At 38.7% G+C, this 25,905-nt stretch overlaps 1 protein-coding gene across 4 annotated transcripts in view; it reads right to left on the reverse strand.

Moving 5' to 3' along the window:
• Ghr (growth hormone receptor) overlaps window positions 1-25,905 on the reverse strand; it is a 236,782-nt gene that overhangs the window by 137,015 nt on the left and 73,862 nt on the right. The window contains exon 1 of one of the 4 annotated variants that reach the window (XM_048428407.3): window positions 10,141-10,285. The exons of the other annotated variants lie outside the window; for them this stretch is intronic. The gene's annotated coding sequence lies outside the window, so the exon portion shown is untranslated. Of the gene's footprint in view, window positions 1-10,140; window positions 10,286-25,905 lie in introns of those variants that run through there. 4 annotated transcript variants of the gene reach the window in all.

Consider the following 25,905-nt stretch of genomic DNA (forward strand, 5'->3'; position numbering starts at 1 on the left):
CTTTGAGTCACAGGCCTTTGCTGTGCAGCGGCAAGTGCCTCATTACTGTCTCTTTAGAATTAAAAAGGACCGTGATCTCTTTTTGCCAACCTCTGTGAATACCTCTGCCAAAGCTGATTTTAGGGTACCAATATGAAGCCAGTAGAAACTGGATCTAGCCCATCACTGGCAGGAAGAGTGACTGTCGTTGGCTAGCTCTCTGTGAAGAATCAGGTACAAAGATTAAGGAATCTGCTGACTTGAACATAAAATTTAAGGGAGCTTTGGAGTGAACCCTGGACATCTGATTTCATCTAATGACATTGTCAGCAGATCCTGTTTGGTTAATAATCACTCCGAGATACATACCCAGGTCTGTGGACATTATCATAGCCATCTTACCTTCAGCTTCCTCTACAGAGAGGCTGAGCTAATTAGTTATGTGAATGTATTCTTGAACCAGAGAAAGATGGGTTCAAATCCAGGCTTTACTCAACTTTACTTAGTATAAAGACTTTTTTTTTTAAATTAAAAATCCCTCAAAGTTAGATGAAATGGCCTATTCAAATCAGTTTTTCATTCTTCAATAAATTTATAATTATTCTAGTTCTGAAAATAGTACCACATTGTTCCCATGGATTAGACCAAGAGCAAGGCCTTAACTTATGTTCTGTATGAAACTGCAGACTGTGTCGGTGGTAAAGAAATAGATTTACATCACATGAGGGTGCAGAAAAGGGACAAACCCACTTAAGTCACTTGTGTTTCCTAGGGCTATGCAGGAATGCTCTGTTTGTGTTTAGTTATGTAGGGAATTTAAAGCTCTTACACAGAGTTCCAGTTGTGTGGGAACTACCCCAGGTGTTTGATATAGCATGCCAATAAATTTGTCTGATGTTCTTACAGGGCTCAGATAATTCATTTTCTTTAGTATAGAGTTTTAGAGCTCATTGAGTAGATAAAGTCTAACAATATGAGTGTTGGCTTGTACTGGAGACCCTTGTAAGGAGAACACAGAGAAGGTGAGGCCTCCCCTTCATTTATGGACTTAAAGCAGAAAGAACATGTTGGCAGCCAGATGTTTGGAGCTCTTTTTATGGGGGTGTACATGGTGATCCTCTTTAGACAGGAATTTCCATACTGTCAGGGACAGTGTACTTAAAGCCAGTTGAGTACACTTAATACTTAGTAGCAACTTCCCAGAAGGAATTGAAGGAATTCCCAGAAGGTTTCTCTTCTAGATTCTAGAGTCTAGAGCAATGCTTCTCAACCTGTGGGTTATAATCTCTCTTGGGGGGGGGGGGTCAAATGGCCTTCACAGGACTCTAATATCAGGTATTCTGCATATCAGATATTTACATTACAGTTCATAATTGTAGCAAAATCACAGCTATAAAGTAGCAATGAAAACAATTTTATGATTGGGGCTCACCACACCATGAGGAACTGTATTAAAGGGTCGCAGCACTAGGAGGGTGGAGAATCACTGGTCTAGAGGGTCCTCAGCTCACCCAGACTTATTTACTTGGCGCATTCACGGATTCACGATGCAGACATGTTTCCATAAAGAGAAAAATCAATTCTGCGGTGCTGACTTGAATAGAGCGCCCCTACTTTATACCATTTCCTCGATCAAGCCATCTTTCCCCCAGATCATAACTTGAAAAAGAAAACCCCTCACTAGTGTCCTGGTTTTTCTTTTTTTCCAAAGAAAAGTAACTCCTTTTCCAAAGAAAAGTAACTTTTTTAAAGTAACTCCTTTAAAATTCTGAGTTAGGAAATGTCTTTCTTTTATTTTTGAGACTATAATACATAACTTTCTTTCCTTCTTCCTTTTCATTCCTTCTTCCAAACTTCCCATACATCCCTCCTTGCTCTCTTTCAAATTCATGACATTTTTTTTATTAATTGTTATTATGTGTATCCAAGTATATGCCTATATATTCCTAAATATAACTTGCTCAGTCTGGACAATGTTACTTGTGTGTGTATTCTGGGAGCTGACCATTGGTTTGGGATAGCCAGTTGGTGTGCTTTTCCCTGGAGAAGACTGTTTCTCCAGCTCTCCCTAGTCTTTAGCTGTTTGTGGTTTTTTGTGTAGGGCTGATGATTACGAATGACTCTGTTAGAACATAGAGAACAAGAAGAATACTATTTAAACAACTTTAAAGATATTGGAATTTCTTTTCTGCTCCAAGACAGAAATGCTCTTCATTTCCGCTCACATAAGCAGAGGTTAATAGACTATGAGAGGCAACTTCTCACTGAACAAAGTCTCCAAACAAAAGCATTCCCTGTCTTGATAAGACAGTTATTTAACAGGGAGTGATTTAGCAAGTCAGACTGTCCCAAGTGCTTTTAAATCTTTAAGGAATGCACATGTCTCTGCCTCTTTGGGCAAATATCAGAAACACAGGTTTCTCCGAAACAGAATTACTTTGGTAACATTTGAAATGAAATCTCTTGTTTTTCTCAACTTTACTGGGTAGAGCTGTTCTTTTCGGGTAAAGTACTTGGGAGTTAACAAATTAAGAGTGAGGCAACCAGCTCTTCTAGGAAAAGCATCGTGAGAGGAGTCAACTATTGTCATGCACACTATAGTGCCAGCACAGTATTGCTTAAGTGGTGACCTGGTGGTCACTCAACAGGCAACCTTGACTGTCTTCCTCGAGTACCAGTCCACGATTCTGAGAGAAGCCACGTGCAATCCCTGGCATTTATGAAAGGCCACCCATGTCCTGACATTCCTGGCTCTTTATCTCTCTGTTCTTCCACTCGCCACGGAGGAGGGACAGCAGCTGTGCAACACTCAGTCTTTTAACCAAAGAATCTGCATTAGAATTTTTTTAATTTAAGAAATACATGGGGCATCTTATTATTTCCTTCACTCTTCACACAAATACTGCAAATGCGAACCTCATGTAACGAATGAGAAAACAGAGGTTTAGAAGAATATCAAAACGAAGTGAATCTCCTAGGCTCACAAAGATCTGTTTTGTTTGGGCAGGGTCTGGAAGGGCTTTCAATATCTCTAACACCTGCCTTTATATTGTCTACTTCTCAGCACGCAAACTATATGGACGAAAAACATGATCGTGGGGTCAGAGAATAAGAAAAAAACGAGAAGGAACAAAAAGAACAGAAATAGTAAACTTGAGATTGGAATTACAGAGAGAGGCAGACATCCTACTATTTCCCGTGCACAGGGCTGTCAAGGATGGTGATAGCATTAAAGCTGACACAGTAATGTTGGCCTTAACTCATAACATTGGTGATAATCCATGAATGCCCATGTAGCAGTTTATTAAAGAGTTGTACTGATCAAGGAACATCATAGTCACCTCTTTGCCTTGGAGCCTCCAAGAACACTTGGCCTTTGTTTGAATACATTGCCTAAAGGCTGGGCTGAATGTTCACTAAATGCCATGGGGTCATCACCTTGCCTCTTTTAAGCCTATACATAAAAATAGAAAGAAGCTGCTTTGGCTAAACTGACTGGATACCAGAAAGATAGAAAACACAGGCAGATCAATGTCATGTCTCATCACTAAGACGATTGCCGCATACAAATGACTTCATTCTTTAAGATCACAGGGTCCTGAACTTAGACCATTCATTGCTAATGACTGCAATAATAACTGTGTTTTGGAACAGTCTAATACAATGGTTCTCAACCTGTAGGTCTCAACCCTTTTGGGAGTTGAATTTCAGATATCCACATACCACGTATTTATATTACTATTCATAACAGTAGAAAAAATTACAGTAATGAAGTAGTAACAAAAAAATTTTATGGATGTGAGTCACCACAACATGAGGAAAGGGTCATAGCATTAGGAAGGATGAAAACCACTGATTTAACAGAAATGCAAGTCACATTTATCACCTTAAACTTTCTTATAGTCACATTAAAAAAGAAAAAACTGGATAACATTAATATCAATAAGATACATTTTCAATAAAGTCAATGTATTCTAGTTAATTGACAAGCAAAACCACCAGATTAAGCTGATTAAGCAGATTAAGATTAGCTAGATCAAGGTAGCCACTCAAACACTTCCCCAGGCCTAAGCTCTATGCATCTCATAAACTTCTTTACAGAACAATGACCACTTAAAACAAATGGAACTTTTCTTAGGATTTCACATTTTCATTATCAATTATGTTTCTGATTGCTTATTACCTCAAAAAATAAAAAGCCAAGAACTGATGGAGTTGAAACTAAAGCAACCCAAAAGCACCGCAAAAATGTAGCTTTATGTCCTCTTTCATGACTCCTGTGTCCTGTCCTTTTGCCTGTGGTCTGTCTTTTCTTATCACTCCATCCTCTTGAACTTCTCTTTGTCTCTTTTCTATAATATTCTATACTATAATCACAGAGCTGTTTACATGAATATACGCATACATTGTAGGCTAGGGTCTGCATATGAGAAAAGAACGTATGGGTTCCTTTTTTTCTGAGTTTAGGTCCCCTCACTTAAAATTATACCGTCCAAGTTTGTCCACTTTCTTACAGCTTTTCATGAGTTCACTTTTTTCCCTCACTGGTGAGTGAATGAGATTCCTCTTTGTAGGTGTGTCCCATTTTTACTAGTCACTCATAATTGCTAGACATGTAAGTTGGTTCCATTTCTTTGCTGTCATAGAAGAGCAATAAACATGGATATGGAAATAACTCTATGAAGTTTCTGAGTGTATACCCAAGAATTGAATGGCTGAATTGTATGGTAGTTCTCTCTCTCTCTCTCTCTCTCTCTCTCTCTTCCTTAACTTTTTCTTCTTTGCTTCTTTCTGTTTTAGTTTTCAGAGATGAGGTTTCATGCCTGTCCTAAAACTTGCCACGTAGCCAGACAAAACTGTCCTAGAACTGAAGAGTCTCTTGTCTCTATGCCCCGTTCATAACTTGACTTTTCATTAATCTTCTGTGTCAAATGGTTGAAATAACAAACATAAAATTAGGAAACAAAATTATTATTCTATGAAATGGCAAGATAAAAAAAATAGCATAGGAAAAGGTGAAATCACTCAGGCAATGTTTCCAAATGTCACTGATGACCTGGGCAGGCCAAGATAAAGAGATCCACAGGTAGAGAAGCAATCACTCAGGCAGCGTTTCAAAATGTCACTGATGACATCATTTGGGCAAGCCAATGATGGTGAAATCCCTCCAAGACCTCCTAACTCTTCCGTCAAATGCGGACTGATTTACTTACTGCTGCTGTCAAGGGACATCGCAGGGATAACTAAGGTGACTAAGCAACTGTTGAAAATAAGGAGATTATCCCGTCACAGGAGCTTATGAGAGTGGAAGAGGAAGTCAGACACTGCAGTGTGTGTGTGTGTGTGGGGCAGAGGAATTAGGAATTTGAGAAGGACTTTATCTGTTTTTGGTGGAGGACTAGCTTGAGGTGCGGTACAAACAGCCCCTGGCAGCACAGACTGGCTTCTGGCTGTCTACCAAGGAAACCGAAACACTCTGATAGGAGTGAGGACCTGATATCAGTCAACAAGTCCAATGAGCTTGGAAGGAGCTTCCAGGGGATAACCCTGCTTTTAGGATACTTCATTCCCTCCTTGGGGACTCTAAGAGGAGATCCCAACTGGGCCACAGTGTGCTTTGCTATCAACATAATTGTGAAGCAATAAGAGGGTATTATAAGCCACTGCATTTATGGTAATCTGTTACAGAAGCAATTGGAATTGAAGACAGGCTGTAAAAGTCCAGAATTGAGTCCTAGGCTGACTTCCTTGGTCAGGAAGATAATATGCGATTGAATCTTACCTGTATGTAGAAATTTGGATCTTAAAGGGACTTTGCAATAATATATACTGATAATTGTTATGAGCTACAACAAACAAATCAGATAGTTTTTATATAGTTTTGTCTCCTACAATTTCTTGGGATAAGAAGACTTACACCTGAAAAGTAGAATGTCTCAACAAAGACAACTGAAATGTTCTCTCATATCTTAAGGTCATTAATTTTCCTATATTTCAACTCGAGGGCCACAAAACCATCTTCTGATTCTTATTTTCTGAGCTCACTTTTTAAAAACAAACCCAGTAGTCAGCTGAAATAGAATTTGTTTCTAGCACAGCAAGGAATGGAAAACAAAAAGATTTTATTCAAGAGCATCGGCCTTTTATCTTGACTTTGGCTTGTGTAAATCAGGCACAGGGGTCTGACTACCTATGGGCCACTCGGCAGAACTGATTTTTTGAACACATAGATCTGCATGAGATTGTGCAAGGGAAGACGAGAAAAACGTCATGGAAAACGGTGTCTTCATGAGTTTGTTGGCCTTGCTTTTTATTTCAATTCAAGGCCAAACGTGGGAATTAAAAACTGGAATAAGTCTGTAGGAAAGTATATCCAAACTGAGGTTGCAACCTATCACTGACTGGGGTCTGTGTGGTGACGGGCTGTCTATCTTGGTGGCACACTGTGCCAATCTTGGGGGGCGTGTTTCTCATCCTCCTGAATTACACATTTAATTCCAAAGAGATTTATATTGACTTTCTGAGGAGCCCATCACAGTATTTCTCAGGAAATTATAATTAAAGGACCTCAATGTACTTCTTTTAAATTGGATGGACAATGAGGAGAACTGGAATCAACAGGTTGACCCAAAGTGTGAATTGGCACTCTTCACACACTGTCTCTTGGAAGCCCGAGAGATAGACACCCAAAATGTCACTGAGTGGATTTTGTAATTCTGCAGTTTGTCTAATAGAAACAAACCATTCCTCTTCCTTTCAAATTAAAGTGATCTGAATGGAATTTTCACATTTCAAGCTCTTCCAATGAAGTTACTGGTGAACAGCGATATGTTAAAATGAAGAAGCCGATTGATCCAAATGCTCTGGATGGCAGAAGAAGCTCAAAACTAACAGTTACTTTGGTATTCCAAAACAACTTTTTAAAAAATCAATTCCTTTTTCTTCACCACAACCTTGGGCAAGGTCTGACAAAAGGTGGCAATTGGATGTTTGCCTCCTTCAAAAGTTCTAAGCCAAATTTCCACACGTGGCACTAGGTAAATATAGTAAGGATTATAATGGAGTAAATGAATGATTTGGACATTTATGACATAGCTAAATGTGTCTCGATAATGAATTTTCATTGACTTTCTAAAGGCTAAAAAAAATAATCTGCAGGAAGCTGTTCAAAGAACAGGATTCCCAAATGCTGACTAACAAAATGGAGACATTTCAGACAGTGGCAAATAGTATAAGTGGATGATTGTCAGCATCTAAAACAACTCCTACCTGAACTGGAGCTGTCTCTTGAATCTTCCTGGAAACAAAGTTCTCTGACCTGTAAACAAGAATGTCCCAATGCAGACACAGGTGCTGCTGTCTCCCAGGACTTAGGGTCACTCAGTTCTCGTGAACTCGGTTTCAGTGGAGTCCTAGAGTCAACCTGATTCTTATCTTATTTTCTGAGTTCACTTAGAAACAAAACAAAATTAACACCTGGCCCAAATCTTTATCTAATTGTCAAGTAGGTTTATCTTTTCTTTTTAAAATTTCCTATCTACTTAGTAAGTTCAGGGTTCACTCAGTTATCCGAGCTGAATGCTGATTTCTTCATTTATTCTCACATTTAAGTTAGCACTGAGAAAGATGGTGTGTTTTTTTCTTTTCATCCTGGCTTTTCCCTGGAACATAGTGCTTTCTTCTGCCTCCACCCTACACCATTACCGCGTCTCTTCACTGGACTTTCAGCAATCACCCTCATGGACTGTCTTCTCTTGCTTCCCAGGCTGCTGTTAGATGTTAACCTTCAAAATCGCAATCAAATATCATTCTCCTCATTGGGTTGTCTATATCACCCCAGGAGTTAATCAATCACTCTTTTATGCCTATACCAAATTTTAACCTCTACTTCACGCCACAAATTCAAGCTGCAAGACAATGGACTATTGTGTGGAATTGATGAGGTCAGCTTTCCCATTTTAGCCTTTTCCTCAGTCTCCTCAGAATGCACATCCAATCTCTACTCTGCTTCTACCAGAGAGATAAACAGAAAATCAAGAGGATAAAAAGTAAAGAAGAATTGGTGAGGTTGTGTAAATGACTTTCTACTTATTTTTCATCAGAAGCATGAATCATGAATTTTTCCATTGAAAATCATTACCCATGCCACTAAATTAAATTTTTTTTAAAGATGTAACTTGTTTGATGACAAAGAACCTTGGTAATTCCTATTGATCATAATGTATTAGAGGTCAAGGAAAGTCATGATGAGGCCCAAGAAAACTACTGAGGGGGGCAGAATCAAAAACAGAGCCTGGAAGAGGGATGGAATCCTAAGAACCATTTTAGGTTAACAGTCTCCATCTATAGATGAGGGAAGGGGTGCAGAGAGTGGGGGAATAGAAATGTAAGACCCTGCAGGTGGCTACAGCTTGGTTAGGCGAGCACCCGGTCACCTCTTCCCGGCCAGATGAGCTGCTTCAGTGTTTATGTTCTCTCTAGCCTGCCACTTGGATTATTTTCAAGAAGCATTTCAGGGGACAACCGGACACACTCATTCCCAGGCCCATACGTATCAACTCTCATATTCTGATGTATGGTTAGGCATCGGGCATAAACAAACTGTAACAAGTACGGACACACAGGGACTCCCATCCCTCCTGTCTCAGCTGGCTCGCTATGTATACACCACTCCCAGTGTGGATCGAGCTCTCCGTGACGTTTTCTTCAAAGTATGGCAAAGGTGTAGACAAAGCTAAGAGAAGCATTTGCTTCCAATCAACTCTTACATCTAGATGAAATAATACTGTTAGAACCTTGTGGGTGGGGAAACATCTACTTTCCATACAGAAAAACCAGCGCTTGCTCTTCTCTCACAGCAGGTCTGTTGCCTGTTTCAAGCCCTCTAGCATAAATAACAAACTCTCAGAAATGTACATCCAGCTCTGTGTGATCTCATCTGGCCTCGTTCTACCACGTCATTTCCTTTCTTTACTATTTTTCCAAACTTTCTCTTTCTTCTGTCCACAAAGCCATCTCTGAATCTCTGGGCCCTTTTTCTCTTTCCTATTCCAACTCCATCACCTTGGCCACTCCTTCCCCTGAACCTTAGCTCAAGGTCTTTTCAATTAGAAGCCTCTTAGCAGCAATGCCTACCTCTTTCCATGTAAAGTTGGGTGATTTTCTTCTCTACTTTCACAGAAGCCCTGGCTTCTATAAACCTCTCCTGTACAGTGAGTGATTTTCTCTTCTCTCTTTAGAGGATCCTTTTGGGGTCTCTACTCTCTATCAGAGTACACAGCAACCTAGATTTAAATGAACTATTGTTGGAGCAGACAAAGACCTCAGGATAGTATTTTCAAAGGTATTTGGAGGTGGTGGGAACATGTTCTTCTGTTGAAAGTTTACCTGCATGCCTCAGAGGGATATAAGAAAATGATGGATTCTATCACAGCAGGCAAAGAAAGGTGATTATTGTCAACCAGACAGGAAGAAACCTAAGACATCAGATTTAATAGGCAAAGATCTATAGCTCGAACCCTAGAAGGACAAAACCTTTATTTTCCTTTTCTTCAAAATGACCGTCCCTTAGACTTCAGAGAAAGAGAAAGATAAATTGAGTATACAAGATCGTTAGGGTGTTTTCATCAATGTAAATTCAATGCAGGAATGGAAAACACGGAGCAGAATTAAGACCTTGGAGCATTTCCAGATGCAAAGTTTAATCTTTCAAATGGTACCAGCTCAACAAATGGAGTAATGCTCAAGAACCTAGCCCTGCCTTTGATGAATAGACTTTAGAAGCCCAAATTACATTTTAGTGATGAAAGGAACAAGCAGTCAAAGGCTTTGCCAGTCCTCGCCAGCACTTGGAAAAGAATTATTTGGAGAATTAGATCGAAGAAGGATACAGGGAAATCTAGGTAAAAGAGGAATCAATAAAGTAGAATAACAACAATGAAAAAATAGTCCAAGCTTAGCTAGGTCATAAATTCATTTTTAAAAATGTAAAAGCAAGCAGTGGGAGCAAAGGAGACCTGACCTGACTCTAGGAGCTTTTAATCAAAGCTAACCATATAGGAATACAAACCAGATATTTCTGGAATCAAGGTTAGGTATCATTATAATTCCTGTCAGAATTTATATCAAGAATCTTTTCAATTTTCGTTTCCATTCATTTACCTTTGAAAGAAGATCTGAAAGATTTAGTTAAAATCTGGTGGAGAAGCTGGGGTTGAAGGTAGAATTTCACAGAAGTTTCTTGGTCATTGCTTGGCTGTCATGGTCTGTTAGCTTCTAGGAGTTGTTGGTTTGGTATATAAATCTCCGAAAAAATCTCCATAAATTAATAACCCTCTATCTTGTGGTCTCTCCCACTCTCACACACACACCTGGTGCTCGAAGAGTATATCAATTTTGCCAGATGATTGCTTCATCTGATGTAGCTGTTGACCTATGCCCAGAACATTTTTGGATGATTCCAGCTGCAGTGAAGGTCAAGCTGAGCTGGCGTCTCCCTGATGCCACACTATGTTTAAGAAGAGAGTTGAATGCTAGAACTCAAGACAGACCATGGTTCTCATCTAGATAGATGGAACACAAGATAGACGAAACACCTCTAAGAAGTGCAAGGGCAAAGAAGCAGAAATGCACTGGTACTGGACTTGAGTTTGCCAAGGACTCAGAGTGCAGAACATTTGAGTACTTTTTAACTGAAGAAATAAATGAAAGAACAAATTCTAAAATACCACCATGGATTGGAAATCTTAGAATATTTCATTTTATTTTAGACATTCAACTAGTCATTGTAACAGTGTCTCTAACGAGAACACATTTAGCATGTCCTAGGTATTGCTTTCTTCCTTCATCTCAAGCCACCAAAGTTCCTGACCATCCAAGAACATTTCGTTGAAAAGAAGCTTGCACTTAGATATGTTTTTATTTATTTTACTTATCTCTCTTTTTTTTTTTTGAAGAAATTTCCTAGAAAGGGTTTGTTATGTAGTCCAGGATGACCTTAAACTCTTGATCGTCTTGCGTCAGTCTTTAGTTGCTGGCTGTTGTGGTTACAGATGTACACATCCCATCCATGCTTTGTTTGTTGGATAGTTTTTAATTACCATATAATTGAGCTCTCACAGATGAAAAAGGTCACAAATCAAGATAAGGTACAAATTACTATTAGTGAATTACATACATGAGTGATACAACATACAAAAGGATGACTTCCCAGGTGTGGAATTGTGCCATGGTTCTTGTAACTACTCGTGTAGTTGGACCAATCATGGTTCCTAATAAGTATGGACTGAATAACTCCACACACAAGACTGTGGAGAATATTCCATTGAGTAACCAACAGTCCTGTACACACTATTACCACAAGAAGATTTCTGTGGTCCATGAGTGTTGACAGAATTAGTGTGCTGGTTATTAGACCTGTTTGTATAGCTAGATTTTTGAAGTACGTATGAAATGAACCATTTCGTGACATGTAATGAATGTATTCAAACTCCTTTAGGATAAACCAGCCCAGAGAGAGCATTCCATTGAATAATTAACAATAACCAGCATTGAGAATTCCAGTGATTTTTCTGTCATTAATTTGTTTGAAATTGTTTTGGACACACAGAAACTGACAGCATAGTAGATACCTCTAAAGCACATTTGTAAAACAAAACTTGGGTACCGATAACTAACTGGCTGTCAAGTTTGTACTACGTGTCAGAAGTGGAGGTCTTTTCTAGAGGCTTTCTCTAGATCCCATTTCATTGCCCATTTCATCTCTCCAAGTTATCTTTTCAGTTATTTTTTGAATCTATTTTCATTACCTTTTCTGTTGGAAATGCCCATGTCCTAGCCATCATTCTTATTTAGACTTGACTGCTTTCCTAACTCTTTACAATTCATGTTCACACACACACACACACACACACACACACACACACACACACGAAACAACATAGATATACCTTCTGACTAAACATACAAATGACTATTCATCAGATTAATGCAATACGCTTTAAGTATGTTACTGGTTGCCATTCTTAAGTACATTTTCTACTTTGAATTAGCAACAGGGTCCAGTTAAACACATTTCACAGACAACCTTGTAGCTAACCGTGGTCACATGACTATGTCCTGGCTATCAAGTCATGAGTAGAAGTGGCACGTGATTTGGGGGATTGAGCACCTCCTTTCCATCTCCTATTAGATTGGGATGATGAGGATTACTATGCAGACCTCGGTCTTCTGAATGTATCATTGGAAGGGAATCCTTTCCTCCTTACTTTTCAGATTCCAGTGTACAACAAGGGAGAATGAGTGAAAAGACTTGTAGAGCAACTTAACTTAAAATGCTATCCAACATTTATAGAAAAGGAGAGCACATAAGTGTATAAAGTCTGCATCTGCCCTTTTATAAATCTTCAAGAATAACTTCTCCTTTTTTTTTATTAAGAGAGTGATAAACCCCACTGCAGTGTTGAAGCCAGATGTATTTGGAATAGTTAGAACTTGTCAGTAGTTTTACTGGGGGAAATTATTAGACTTGGCAGAGGCAAAGTCCTTGTTAGATAAGAATGTCACTTTGGTCTAATAAAGAAAATAAATGATATTCTGTCCCATGTTACCCTAAACCAAATTTTCAAATCTCAAGCCACTAGGGGCTTCATAAAATTAAAAAAGTGTTTAGACCAAGAGAATAGGAAAGAGCACATCTAAAAACAGTCTGGACTGTTCCTTTCTAGGTTTCTGTCCTGGCTCCCTATAACCACTTGAATACAAAACTGTTACTCTGATAATGTCAACAGGGTAAACTGAGACCTTCTGCTTCCAACAGAACTGTAGACATGGGAACTTTGCATTTGTTTCAAGAAGATGAGCTAAATCAAGACTTTCACGTCTACAGAGTCAACCTTGATTTTTTATTATAAGTGGACAACAATTGATTACATGGAAATTAGTAAGCATATGTGTGCATGTATGTGGAGAGATGAAAGAGTAAGGAGGAGGAAGAGATGAGATCTTCTAATAAAATTTATAAAGAAAATTAAAATGGCTTTGTATAAAATGTTTTCCCTTCTTATCTTGTTTTGTTTCATTTATGTTAGAATCTCCTAAGTACTTTCCAGATATAGTCTCCCCATTTTTCTAGAAAATTATTTGTTAGAATTTTCAAAGTACACACTGGATATATTTCCACCCTCCTGCCTCCCAGCTAGAAAAGGCCTTTTGTTCTTTGGTAATCCAAATGAAATCAGCCCAACTTTATTGCTATTATCTGAATATGCTGAGAATGAATTTCTAATATCAAAGGCTGAGTAACAGGGGGTGCTGCAATAAGATGCTGGGCCAATGGGAAAGATCCCATCTGCTTGCCAAAGTTGCAAGGGATGTGGAGAGAAGACTTAAGAGCAGCACTCAGCATCCCTGAGGGATCCATGACAGGCTGTATTTGGAAGGTGGAAAGATCTGTATCTTACAAAAAAATCTTCACAAGCTGGGAAGCATTCACCTCCTCCATGGAGGAGTAGTATCTCCCATTCATACTTCATTATAGACAAAACTAAGGACATAAAACTTAATGACCACATGAGTTAGTATTTCATGTGGTAGCTACTACTGGCCATGTAGGCAAGTGATTTTTCAACTGCGAGCCACAGCCCATCTTTTGGCTATGAACTCAATTCAATGAGTTAAAACTGGCATGTTTTTTCCTTATATGTTTAAAGAATGGAATAGAACAATCAGTTCTTCACTCGAAACCTTGAATGTCTATGTTTGTCTATTTGGCCTCAGTTTCCTTGTTATGATCTGACAATTGAAATGTTTGCAGGTGCATCAATATAGTGTTGCCAGTTTTTTAATAACATGGAAAACATCGCAGTGAACCTCTCTGGGATGGTGGAGGGTGGAAGTTTGCTGTGCTCCCAGAAGCACTGCTTCTGCACAGCCAGGTAGAATTGGTGAGACTTTTCTTGATCTCGTTCATTTGTTCCAGTCTCCACTCTTATCACACAGACAGGGCAATTCAATATCTCACAGTCACTGTTGTATTACTGTTGCTTGCTCACATCTTCTTTCCTCTTATGATTGATAATTTAATGGATATTATAATCTGCCATTGTTATAATTGGTAGTCAGTTAGGGATTGGTGAGACTGAATAGATTTTTATTTTTTTCAAGACAGAGTTTCTTTGTAGCTTTGGAGCCTATCCTGGAACTAGCTCTTCTAGACCAGGCTGTCCTCGAACTGAATAGTTTTTTAAACATTTGTTTTTGTTTGTTTTTCTGTTTTTTTTCCAAGACAGGGTTTCTCTGTGTAGCCCTGGTTATCTGGGAATTCATTTTGTAGACCAGGGTGGTTTCAACTTACAGAGATCAGCCTGCCTTTGACCCCTAAGGACTGGGGTTAAAGGTGTGCCACCACCATGCTTGGCCTCTTTTAAACATTTATTGTAAAATGTCTAAAAAATACGTGCTGTCACTTTTGTTGGACTCCTCTCTTTGTTGATGGCCCCTTCCTTTTTCTTTCTGCATTTGCATATATTTTGTTTTAAGGATCACATCATCATTATTTGCCAGAGATGAAAAAACAACAGGAATTGAAAAAGAGAAAGTACAAACTTGTACAGCCATTTTGGAAATCAGTATGGTAGTTTCTCAGAAAACTGAGAATCAATCTACCTCACGACTGGGCGATACCACTCTTTGGCGTATACCCAAAGGATACTTAATCATACCACAAGGACACTTGCTCAGCTATGTCCATAACAGCTTTATTTGCAATAGCGAGAATTTGGGAAGAACCTAGGTGCCCCCTCAACTGAAGAATGGATAAAGAAAATGTGGTACATATAAACAATGGAGTACTACTGGGGGGAAAACGGTAGGAGAGAAGGGAGAAGAAACTGTTGTGGTTTGTAAAATAAATGAAAAAAATGTTATATAAATGAAGTAAAATAAAAAACAATGAAATCAGGAAATTTGAGGGCAAATGAATGGAACTAGAAAAAGTAATCCCGAGTGAGGTAACCCAGACCCAGAAAGACAAACTTGGTATATACTTACTCATAAGTGGGCTTTAGCTATAAAGTAAAGGATACCCAAACAATCCACACACAGAGAGCCTAGGTAACAAAGAGGGGACAAGTGGGGGGTTGACTCATGGATCTCCCTGGGAAAGGGAAATAGAGGAGATCCCGTAGTTGGACTGAGGGTTGGTGGGCTTGGGAATTTGAAGGGTTATGAGGTGGATGAAGGGGATGGTGCTGAAAGAGATGACTAGAAAGGGGACTTTTGTGGAGTGGGGTAGAAGCCTGATGCAAGGGAAACTTTGAGCAAGACTCGAAGCAGTGAATGCATAGCCTGAACTGGCCATCCCCTGTGATCAGATTGGAAAGCCAGCCATCATCCAGTGACTGGTGAAGGCAGATTCAGAGACCCAGGGTCAAACACTGGGCTGCGCTAAGGGAGTCCTGCTGAGGAGAGGAAGGAGGGATTGTAGAAAACAGGGAAGTCAGGAGCCTAGCAGGAAAACCCACAGAAACCACTACTATGGTTCATGGGAACTCAAAGAGTTTAAACAAATACCCAGGGAGGCTGCATGGGACTGACCTAGGCACTCTGCATATACAGCTGTATATTTTGGTCCATATGTGGGATTCCTGGCAACAGGAGCAAGGACTGTCTCTAGTGCTTTGGCTGTCTCTTGGGAACCTGTACCTCATGATGGATTGCCTTGCGCAGTCTGAATACGTGGGGGAAGTACTTGGTCTTATGGCAGCTTGGTATGCTATGCTTTGCTGAAGCCCATGGGAGGCCTGATTCTTTCTAAGCAATCATGGAGGAGGGGGTACATTGAGGGGCAGAGGTGAGAAGGGGGAGGAAGTGGGAGGAAGGAAGGGAGAAGAGGCTATGGTTGGGATGTAAAAATAAATTAATAAAAAATGAGAGAGGACATTTTAATGAGCTGGATTTTGTCAGACTGATGTCAGCATACTTTTAGGCTTTTATATTTCACTTGGTTTCAAAAACTGGGTAGCCAATGAGAAATATTATACCTAAAAATAACTTTAAAATATGACCAATGCCAGAACTGCTGGGCAATGTGATACTGAAAGTTTATACTTGGAACTGCTTCCTTGTGCTGAACACTGTAATTATCTGTGAAACATTTGAATGAGCAGTTATCATCAATGGGATATAAACTGATAATCTCCAACATAAATCTCACAAAAGTTCCCAAAAGAAAGGATCTAATTCAATTATGAAAAATAACAGAAAATGTTATAAATGTTAATTTTACAAAGCTAAAGAAGGAATCCAAACTATATATTAAAAGCCTATATTTATCACTGAAAAGTACTACAAGGCATTGGAATATAGAAAATCTCAGGAAAGTATTTCAAATAAGAGGGGGTTCAGAGGGATAGGGTAAAAGAGTTTTCTTTAGCAACAACAGGTGCTAGATTATAACCTTTAAAATGTTAGAAAATAATCAACTCACAGTATGAATTTGATACCCAACTAAACTATCAACAAACACTAAGTAAACAATGACAGTTGACTATCTCAGTAGTCATATTTAAATTGTGCCTTTCAAGAGCTGTCTACATGCTAAAAGTTTTTTTAAAAAGAAAAACAAACAAAAACAACTCTCTCTCTCCTAACTATTCCAGTCATTGCCACTGCAGTTATTGGTTTATTTCTCTATTCTCCTCAAAATCAAACCATTTCTGTCACTAATTCCATTTTGTTTAGTTTCTTAAGCCCATTCAAATCTGTGAATAATCTTCACATTTCTTACCTGGATGTGTTGGGAAACTGATCTCACCAATGAAAGAACACACCATCCCTTGGTTTAACACATTGTACTATCATCTCATCTCACTTTGAATAAATGACAAAGTGATTACTGAGGCCTGAAAGTCTCATCCAATGATCCTCCTCCATGATCTCTGCCTCCATTTACTACAAACTGTCTTGTTCCTTCTGCTCCAATAAAGCAAATTTCTTTGATGGACATAAAATAGTAACACATTAACAATAAAAGACATCACAAGGCAGAATCTCTATAAAGGACATAGCAATCCAAAGTAAATGTTATACATCTGTGAATAGCTGAGTTTCTATCTAAAAACAAGCCAAAAAGTCACCACCTTCAATGATTGTGGAGCCTATTTTAAGGCTATCCATAAGAAGCTTCCCTTTTCTGCTATTAACAAATAATAAATATTGAGAATCCATTCAGAAGTGCTTGTCAAGATTTCTTAGAATGAGATTCAGTGATGTTAAAAAGTTTACTTCTTTTATTATTCCAAAATAATTATACATTTATATGAGCATTCTCAATTATCCTTTATAAAGGTTTTCTGGTTTCTAGTTTCAGCTGCTTACTTATAATACCTCTATTTAACTATTCTTCTTTTTAGAAGACATAAGAACAAACTGAGATTGGATGTCTTAGTACCACCAATGCATTGCTGAGCGTGGTTAGCTTGTGTAAAGCTGAAACAGTGTGAATGAAAGAAGAAGAAGAGGAGGAGGAGGAAGAGGAGGAGGAGGAGAAGGAGGAGGAGGAGGAGAAGGAGGAGGAGGAGAAGGAGGAGGAGGAGAAGAAGAAGAAGAGGAAGAAGAAGAAGAAGAAGAAGAAGAAGAAGAAGAAGAAGAAGAAGAAGAAGAAGAAGAAGAAGAAGAAGAAGAAGAAGAGTAGGAAGATTAAGAAAGAAGGGGAGGAAACTGGGAAGAAAGGAGAATCCAGAAATGATTAGGGCACTGAAAGAAGAGAAGAAGAGGAGGGGGAAGAAGAGGAAGGAAAGTTCTTCAATTTTCAGCCATAATGGCATCAACCCCTTTCAGCATGGCACAGTGAAAATTATACCTATTGGGAATGGTAAGAGTGACTTTTTGATTAGTGACACCAAAATCGGAACATCTGTCTGTTGTGTCCAACTCTGATGTGCTTTTTAAAAAATCCTATTATATTTTATTATTTTATCTTAGAATCCTGTTCTTTTCTAGGCTAAGTGGTGCTGGAACATGCCTTTAATCCAAGCACTTGGGAGGCAGAAGCAGGCAGATCTCTGTGAGTTTGAGGAGAGCTTGATCTACAAGAGCTAGTTCCAGGACAGGCTCCAAAGCTTTACAAAGAAAGAAACCCTGTCTCACGAAACAAAAAAAGAAGAAGAAAAAGAAGAAAAGAATCCTGTTCTTTTCTAATGAAAGACAGAAAGGAAGTGAATTTAGATAGGAAGGGAGGAGTAGAGAGAGGGAAAACCATAATCAGGATATATTATTTGAGAAAATAATCTATTTTCAATAAAAGGAAAAAGGATAAAAAGGTTGAAGATAAACAGAAAATCAGCCTTACAGCTAAATATATGTTGATTTCAATATGACTGACATAGAGAAAACATGTAATAAAACAATAGAAAAATAAATCTATTAAAACTGGATATATCTATCATATGATCCCTTTTAATCTTCAAACAGAAAGATAGTATTTCAACAGACTACTAAAAATGGAAAGTATTTTTGACATTTATGCTGGTGTGTACTAACATGCATAAATTTGTTACATAATAAATGAGAAAAATACTTTGATATATGAATGTTTTTTTCTTGTGTTGACAGAAATTTGGCAGTCAGCACTTACCACCTCTTATGCACCAAATGTCTCAACTAACCACTGGCCTTTTATTACTAATCGGATAATCTGTATCCATTTAATAAAATAATGATAATAATGTTTTCCTGTGTGCAATACAAAACCATGGAACAATGGAATATTTATTTTGGCTCAGAACTTTGTACAAAGGTCCCTCCTGTGTTCTCCACCATAAAATCCTGCTTATAAATTAATAACACCCAAAAAGTCCAGTAGGGAAAAACCATGACTTTAGCCTTTCTGTTCGGCCAATATCTGAAATTTAGAGAACACAATAAGCTTCTTAAAATTATTTTTAAATTAGCTAATAGAATCCATGAGTATGCCAAACCTTTTGCCTCAAACTATTTCCAAAACTACTCTGGTTATTGACGTAGATGTAGCTCTAATTTACATGTGTTTGTTTTGTGTAATTAGTACCTTGACCCAAGACATATCTCCTTTTTTAAAAATGAACAAAAAAGTGGTTATTTCTTCTCTTCTTTCTTGTTGCAAGGAAATAAAAAAACTAAACTAAATCAAAATCAACCTAAGCTGTAAGAAAGGCTTGTGCCAAGAGCGTCTTCAGTGATCTTCTTTCAAAGCAGATTGTCTCTTTGGCAGACGAAAATCTTTAGCAAGAGAAACCGTAAAACTTTTTTTTTTTTTAAATCTGTTATTAACAGTTCAGAATCCACAGCATGAACAATCTTAATTCATGAAGCAAAAGTCGAAATTACACCTAGCAGGTGCCCAAAAGACCTAGAAAAAATAACAATTCAATCCTGGGAAAAAATGCTGGCCTTAACCACATGTAGTTTCATGCTCGAGAACAAGGGAGTCTAACTAAGATTGTCAACTGTACGCATGCAGAAACCACTATGACCTATTCTTGAAACTTGAGGCAGAGCAAGGAAATTGAGAACTTCAAATTTACCCACGTTTGCCAAACTATCAAGTTATTTCGGGGTATTATGTAGTTAGTAATAATGATTAGGGCCATTGATGTAAAAGCTGAGGCCTCATTTCAGTTTATTTTCCAGCAGTAGGAGCGTTGACAAGTTTCTAGAAGTTGAAGGAACTGAATACATGGCAACAGGTTGTGACTATAAAAGAAACTTCAAATAACTGTCTAACCATATCATGAGGCTTTCCAGAACCTTCAACTGTGCACAAGCTCCAAGGTGCCTTTTAGTTCAATGATCTCTCTCCTGCTCTTGACTCCCCCCATACTATTCATTATTTTTCACTTTGCATAACAAATACTATAGGATTTTTCTTTCTTTTCATGGCTAACATAAATGGCTTCCTGACTGAGACTATCTTATTAATTTATCTCTTCTTAGCACTTTATGAAAAGTTAGGCACTTAATAGATGTTCGAAAATTGAAAAGCTCCCTCAGACTGGTTTTCAATTGATTGCCTAATATTTCAATTTCAGGTATAGTAATGAAGTTGAAATAGTACAATTATTTTTTTCATGTATACAGAATAACTTCTCAAGATTTTCTGTGACCTGACAGAACCAAGATTCATTCTCAGCATCCCTACTAATGACTGGCAAGAATAGATAGATGCTCGATGATGCTCATTGAGTGTCCTCATGTCTGTGTGGATAAAGATATAAAAACAATTAACAAAAATAATTGTACTGATGTGCTATGTTTTCGATGATTTTCCCTTAAAGGCCAATATGTAAAGACTTGGGCCAAGGAGGGGATACTGGGAAATGACCAGGATCCATAAATGGCAAAGCCTTGTGTTAAGTCTCCATATAATTAGCACAGTGGTCTTGAAAGGGATTTTGTAACCTTCATCTTTTCCTTTCTCTCTGTCTTGGCATAAGATGTGAGCAGAACCTCTACTCTAACATCTACCCCTGTTGTGTACTCTGACTTATTGCCCTTGCCAACAATCCAAACCAACGAGGCTGTCTGATCTTGGACTTGAACCTCTAGAAACATGAGCCAAGATAAACCTCTTCTTGTTCATAAGTAGCCTATGCCATTTATTTCATTATAGTGATAGAAAACTGATTAATATCCTATAGTCATTTAATTTGTTCAGCAAAAAGTTCCTACTATGTGCTCGGTACTGAATTGAGTACCACACTTACAATAGTAAGGGAAAGAGACACCGGCCCTACGCTAATGGAATTTTTGGTCCAGTGAGACAGTAGGTGTGATTGAAGTCTCCAGACAAGCATATAACTCGTCATATGGGCCACGAAGGGATGCACAATCTACTATTAACACTAATGGGTTCTCTGACGGTCACACAAAATAAACAGTTTATTCTTTTCAAAGTGATAGCATGTAACCATGTCACCTTTTGAGAAGTCATGTGTACAGGCACAGAACAAGTGGTTATAAAAGGTAACAAATTATGATTTCTCAAATTGTTTCTTGGTAACTGGGGAAGGGCAACAGACAGTAAAGAATGTTTAGAATTGTTGAAAACTCTCTATGCTGCCTGACTATGTGTGGTCTTGTTGAAAGAGTAGAATATACTGAGATTAAGCTTTTCTAATATTTTTCAACATACTATAATTCTTCAAATGTGTGTGTGTGTGTGTGTGTGTGTGTGTGTGAGAGAGAAAGAGAGAGAGAGAGGGAGGGAGGGAGGGAGGGAGGGAGGGAGGGAGGGAGGGAGGGAGGGAGGGGGAGAGAGAGAGCAAGCGCATGCACATGCGTGCATGTATAGTGCATGCAGAAACCAAAGACATTGGACCACTGGAAATGGAGTAATGGTGGTCGTGAGGCACCTGACCTGCATGCTGGGAAACAAACTCAGGTCTTCTGGAAGAGCAACAAGTGCTCTTAACATTGAGCCATTTCTTCATCCACCAAATTCTTTTACTAGTAGTAAATATTTTAAATATAGAAGCTCAGTCATTTTTCTTTCTCCTTGAGGTATATAAGGAAAATTTTAAACTATGCTTTAAAAAAAACAATGCCGTGCTCCTACTCTCTATCACTCAGGAAAAACAGCTAAATAAAATATTGGTCAAACTTTCCAAAAAAAAAAAAAGTTTTGGGCTGAAGACAAGCATGGAAAAATTCAAGCCCAAAGGAGAAATTTCCAGAAATTTAGAAGCAAGTGAAAACAGGGGGTTATAACAGTTCAGTCTTTGCGCCAGGAACAAAGTATATACGATATTATTTATTGCCGCGAGCTTCTCGGAGAGGTAGCATCTGGTTTCAGTGAGGTCTTGCTTTCATCCCATCCAGCAGCTGGACGGAGCTCTGCAGCCCAACGAGGACTACCCATTTGCCAAGGTGACACAAGGAGTTAGTGGCTCTCTCCAGATTAGACCGCAAGAGCCTCCTGGCTCCTCGAATGCCAAGAACAAATCGCATGACCAACAAGAGAGTTAAGCGCTTCATTTTGTTGCAACTTCAAGTGGATTCTTCAGCTTTAGAATGTATTGGCATTTGTATTTTTTTTTAAGAGTCCCAAAGACTCATTCTTTCTCACTGGGCTACATTTCTACCGTGACTGCATCAGATATCAATTTGTTTTTCTGTGAATGCCAAACTTCCTGCCAGCCTTCCACTAGATTTATTCATCCAGGCTGAAGGGTAGTGGCAGCAGAGTAAAATGTGGCCGTGGAGTGTTCTGCTCACACTGGGGACAGGGAGAGGACGATGACCCAGAGCTTAGTTAATGCTGACAGAAAACTGAGGACACTGATTGTCTCCAAAGTGTCTCCTAGAGCCAGGAAAAACCTGCTGAGGGGGAGAGAAACTGCCAGGAGACAGCATGGGAGCTTTGACATCTGTTGGAGCTCTCTTCTCTACAAGAGCTGTTTTGCCCAGAGTGCTAACAAGAGGAAATAAGTTTCCCTATTTTTTGTATGTGTCATCCATGCCAATAGAAGAAAGGGTGTTGTTTCCAAGGTATGTACTTTCGCCACATCCTAACAAGACTCTGTTATCCGAGGGAACAAGGAGGCAATAACATACAAAACTCTTTTGATAAGAAATTGTGAAATTAGTAAAATAACTAGCCAAATTATTCATCACTCAATACTTTTCTCTGTAAATTTATGTTCACACAATACTGCAATATTAATAAATAGGACTACTGATATCATTAATAATTATTATTACGATGCAATCTAATTATAATAATGTGAATTATTAGTATCATGGATCCAAAATTCCAATTTTAAGGAAAGAAAGGGAAAAGATGGATGGGAGAGAATGATAGTCACCCTTCATCTCTAAACTTCAAGCTGGTAGTTAATGATTCAACGAGAAGATAATAAAACTAAAATTGAGGCTGCTAGCTATGTTAGTGGACAGAGCATATTCAAAACATAAAAAAAATATTAAAAAAAGAAGACTTCATTGTGTTCTTGAATGCTGCAATGGCAACATAGAGGACATAGACACAGCAGACAAACTTTCAGAATTCACAGCAATGCCCAGAAGACACAATATTTTAATAATAGAAATCACACATAGCTCTGAGTGACAGCAGATTGACTGTCCGAGTCTGAATGAAGAGTTCTAGTGGAAACACATGGCAGTTCCAATGCAACTGGACTTAGGACAAGTTTACATTAAATTTATTGCAGATGTTCAAATGCAATATAAATGCATAATATTTCTCTTTGTTTTGCATCGTCTTTAATTAGAGCAGAAGCAATAGGGATCAATCATGAGAAAGCAATGACCTATTAAAGATGTGTACTATTGTTTTGGTTTATGTATGCATTCTAGTTCTCTCTGATTTATTATTCCAATGCACAACCATGCTGATCTCAAAACTATTTCATTCAGCATCATCACAATAAATCCCTAATCTCTTAATCCAGCTGTTGTGTTTATTTCAAAGTTTAGTTACTCTTCTAATAAAGTCTCAGTTCAGGTTTTTAAATGGATAGCTTCATCTCAGTAAAATTCTTATTATTGTCCTCCCCAAATGTGTTTTCTCAAACCTCCAACATTTTTTATTTGAGAAGATGTTCTAAATGATAAATTTTTAAACCAATCAGTCTGGTGTTACATGCTGTACTGTGTCCTCTAACAAATGCCAGGACAGGCCACCTGAACACTACCTTCAAATATTAAACTCTATCCCTTGTCCTCCAAAAGTGTTACCCTGACATCTTTACTGACCACCTGTAAATAATTACACATTCTGCCAATCTAGTGCAAACAGCAAAGTTTCAAAATTTGTCCCAGTCACCTGTCCATAACTCTTTTGAGTGTATCAGTCTCAGCAAAAGGGACATCAGGCAATTGACCAGGACAAACGTCCCACAGGCCAATACCTCTGCTTCACGTGTAAGTTCTGATCTTCTGCTGATGAAGTTTCAAAGTTTATTCACCAGGTCCATATATCTCTTCTCAAGAACAACAAAAAGCAGCTCATTTGAGACCGTTCCACATTTGAGAATGAATGTGAAATCTCACATTTGAGATTGTTCCACTTTTCCTTCTCAAGTCTTCTCTCCACCATTCCTCCCAACCCCATCTTCTTCCTTCTGTTTTTCCCCATTTGTTCTCAAGGTCAGACCTTCTCTGGGCCGTTTTTATATATCGAACCACACAAAGAAGTTCACACTTGTGTTCGGGCCAATTTCCTGGTGTTCCTTGTGGTGAGATTGGCACAGCCCAGGGATTTATGGACAGGTGGTTGGGGCAAACTTTGAAACTTAGTTGTTTGCACTTGATTGGCAGAATGTGTCAATATTTACCGGCGTTCACGTTGTGTATCGTGTTGCAGAACGGGGACTCTGGTACCTAAGGCCGCACAGCTGGGAAGCAGCTGAGCCAGGATTGCAGTCAGCCTGTGTGATCCACCAGTCACTGTATCACGTAGTCCCTTCTGTAACCTTTGAGTTGCACTTACGGTGGGTAGGGACTGTTTATGGGTTTTAAGCAGAAACTTAGCAGCGATACCTATGTGATTAGCCACTATTGTACTTGAGAAAAACCAAACTCACACTTTATCAAACTGCTAGACAGTTGGTTTTAAAAGTAGTTGATTGACAGAGCACTTTATTAAGTTTTTTTTTTTTTTGGTAAGGAAAGACCTTAAGTCTTTTCTCTTCCATAAGGAAGCCCACCGATTAAAAGCAGGACCAAAATATTAATTAGAGGCTGTAATGACTGCCACCCCCACATATGATCAAAAGTAAAGGAAAATAAAGCTCCCATTTATTACATGTCACAGCTATTCTCTGTGCCCATACTTTAAAATAAATCAAATAAAATGTTGGTTTGGGTACCATTTACTATTGTTCTTTGTTTCTGAGATCAAGAAGAGTTTTTGTTAGAGTAAAATTTTAGATTTGAATTAAGTAGCTTGACAGCTGAGGGCCAGAACAACAACTTCTTCGAAACCAGCATAGCTAATGAGCTAATTCATCTTCCGCGATAAAGCTGGAGGAATGGCACCATCGGTGCAGCTTTCCACTCACCAGAGAGCATCCTCTACCCTATTTATAACCGTGCTCTCCTCCTCCTGATCATGAAGACTGGGCCACCCACTAAATTCCCCCAGCTAAATAAACAGCTACAGTTGAGACAAGTGCAAACTTCTTGGCTTCTTCCTTTGTAGCCACAGTGTTAATTCAAGACTGAGTTTCGAAAGGATACAGCCTGCATCCCAACAGTGTGAAACCGGGATCCCAATAAAAGCTCCTGGCAAATCCCTACTCATTAGGTAAGCTCTCTACGTGTGCCCATCATCACTCTCCTCCCTCTGAACAATGCCCAAGGGTATAAAAGCCAATGACAAAGAGTACGGTAACAAAACGAACGAACGCGGCAGCCTTGGAAGCGGTATCTATTGATGGGACGGCAGTATGTAGCAACAGGAAGAGAGCACTCAGGGAGGTGAAGACCGGAAAGTATGATAACAGTAGTAAACAGTAGCCATTCTGCACGAAAGGCATGGCTAACGGTTGTAAACAGTGGCTATCTGCATGAAAGGCATGGCCTATGCCAAAATAAACTACAAGGGAAAGATCGTTATCCAGAAAGTTACTCTCCGGATTTGCAATTATTTTCCTTGATGGCTATGCCTTTACTTTTTGGAGGGGAATCTGGCTTAGAGTATTCAGGGAAATATGATGAAATATGGAACAAGCAGCAACCAAGGCATGCTTTGCACATCTGTATCAAGGATCTATCATGTGTAAGGTACTAAATTTAGGTTAAGCCTACATCATGCTTTGGAACCCAAGGCCTGAGTAGTTTCATCAATTTCTGTCTGTATCGTTGATCAAAGTTGACTGCTCTTTCCCGGCACCTCATATGAGACTGTTTTCTTTCCGATCCTAGTGG

This window comes from Myodes glareolus, chromosome 15 (genome assembly GCF_982192425.1).
Source record: "Myodes glareolus chromosome 15, mMyoGla1.1, whole genome shotgun sequence".
Classification (NCBI taxonomy): Eukaryota; Metazoa; Chordata; class Mammalia; order Rodentia; family Cricetidae; genus Myodes; species Myodes glareolus.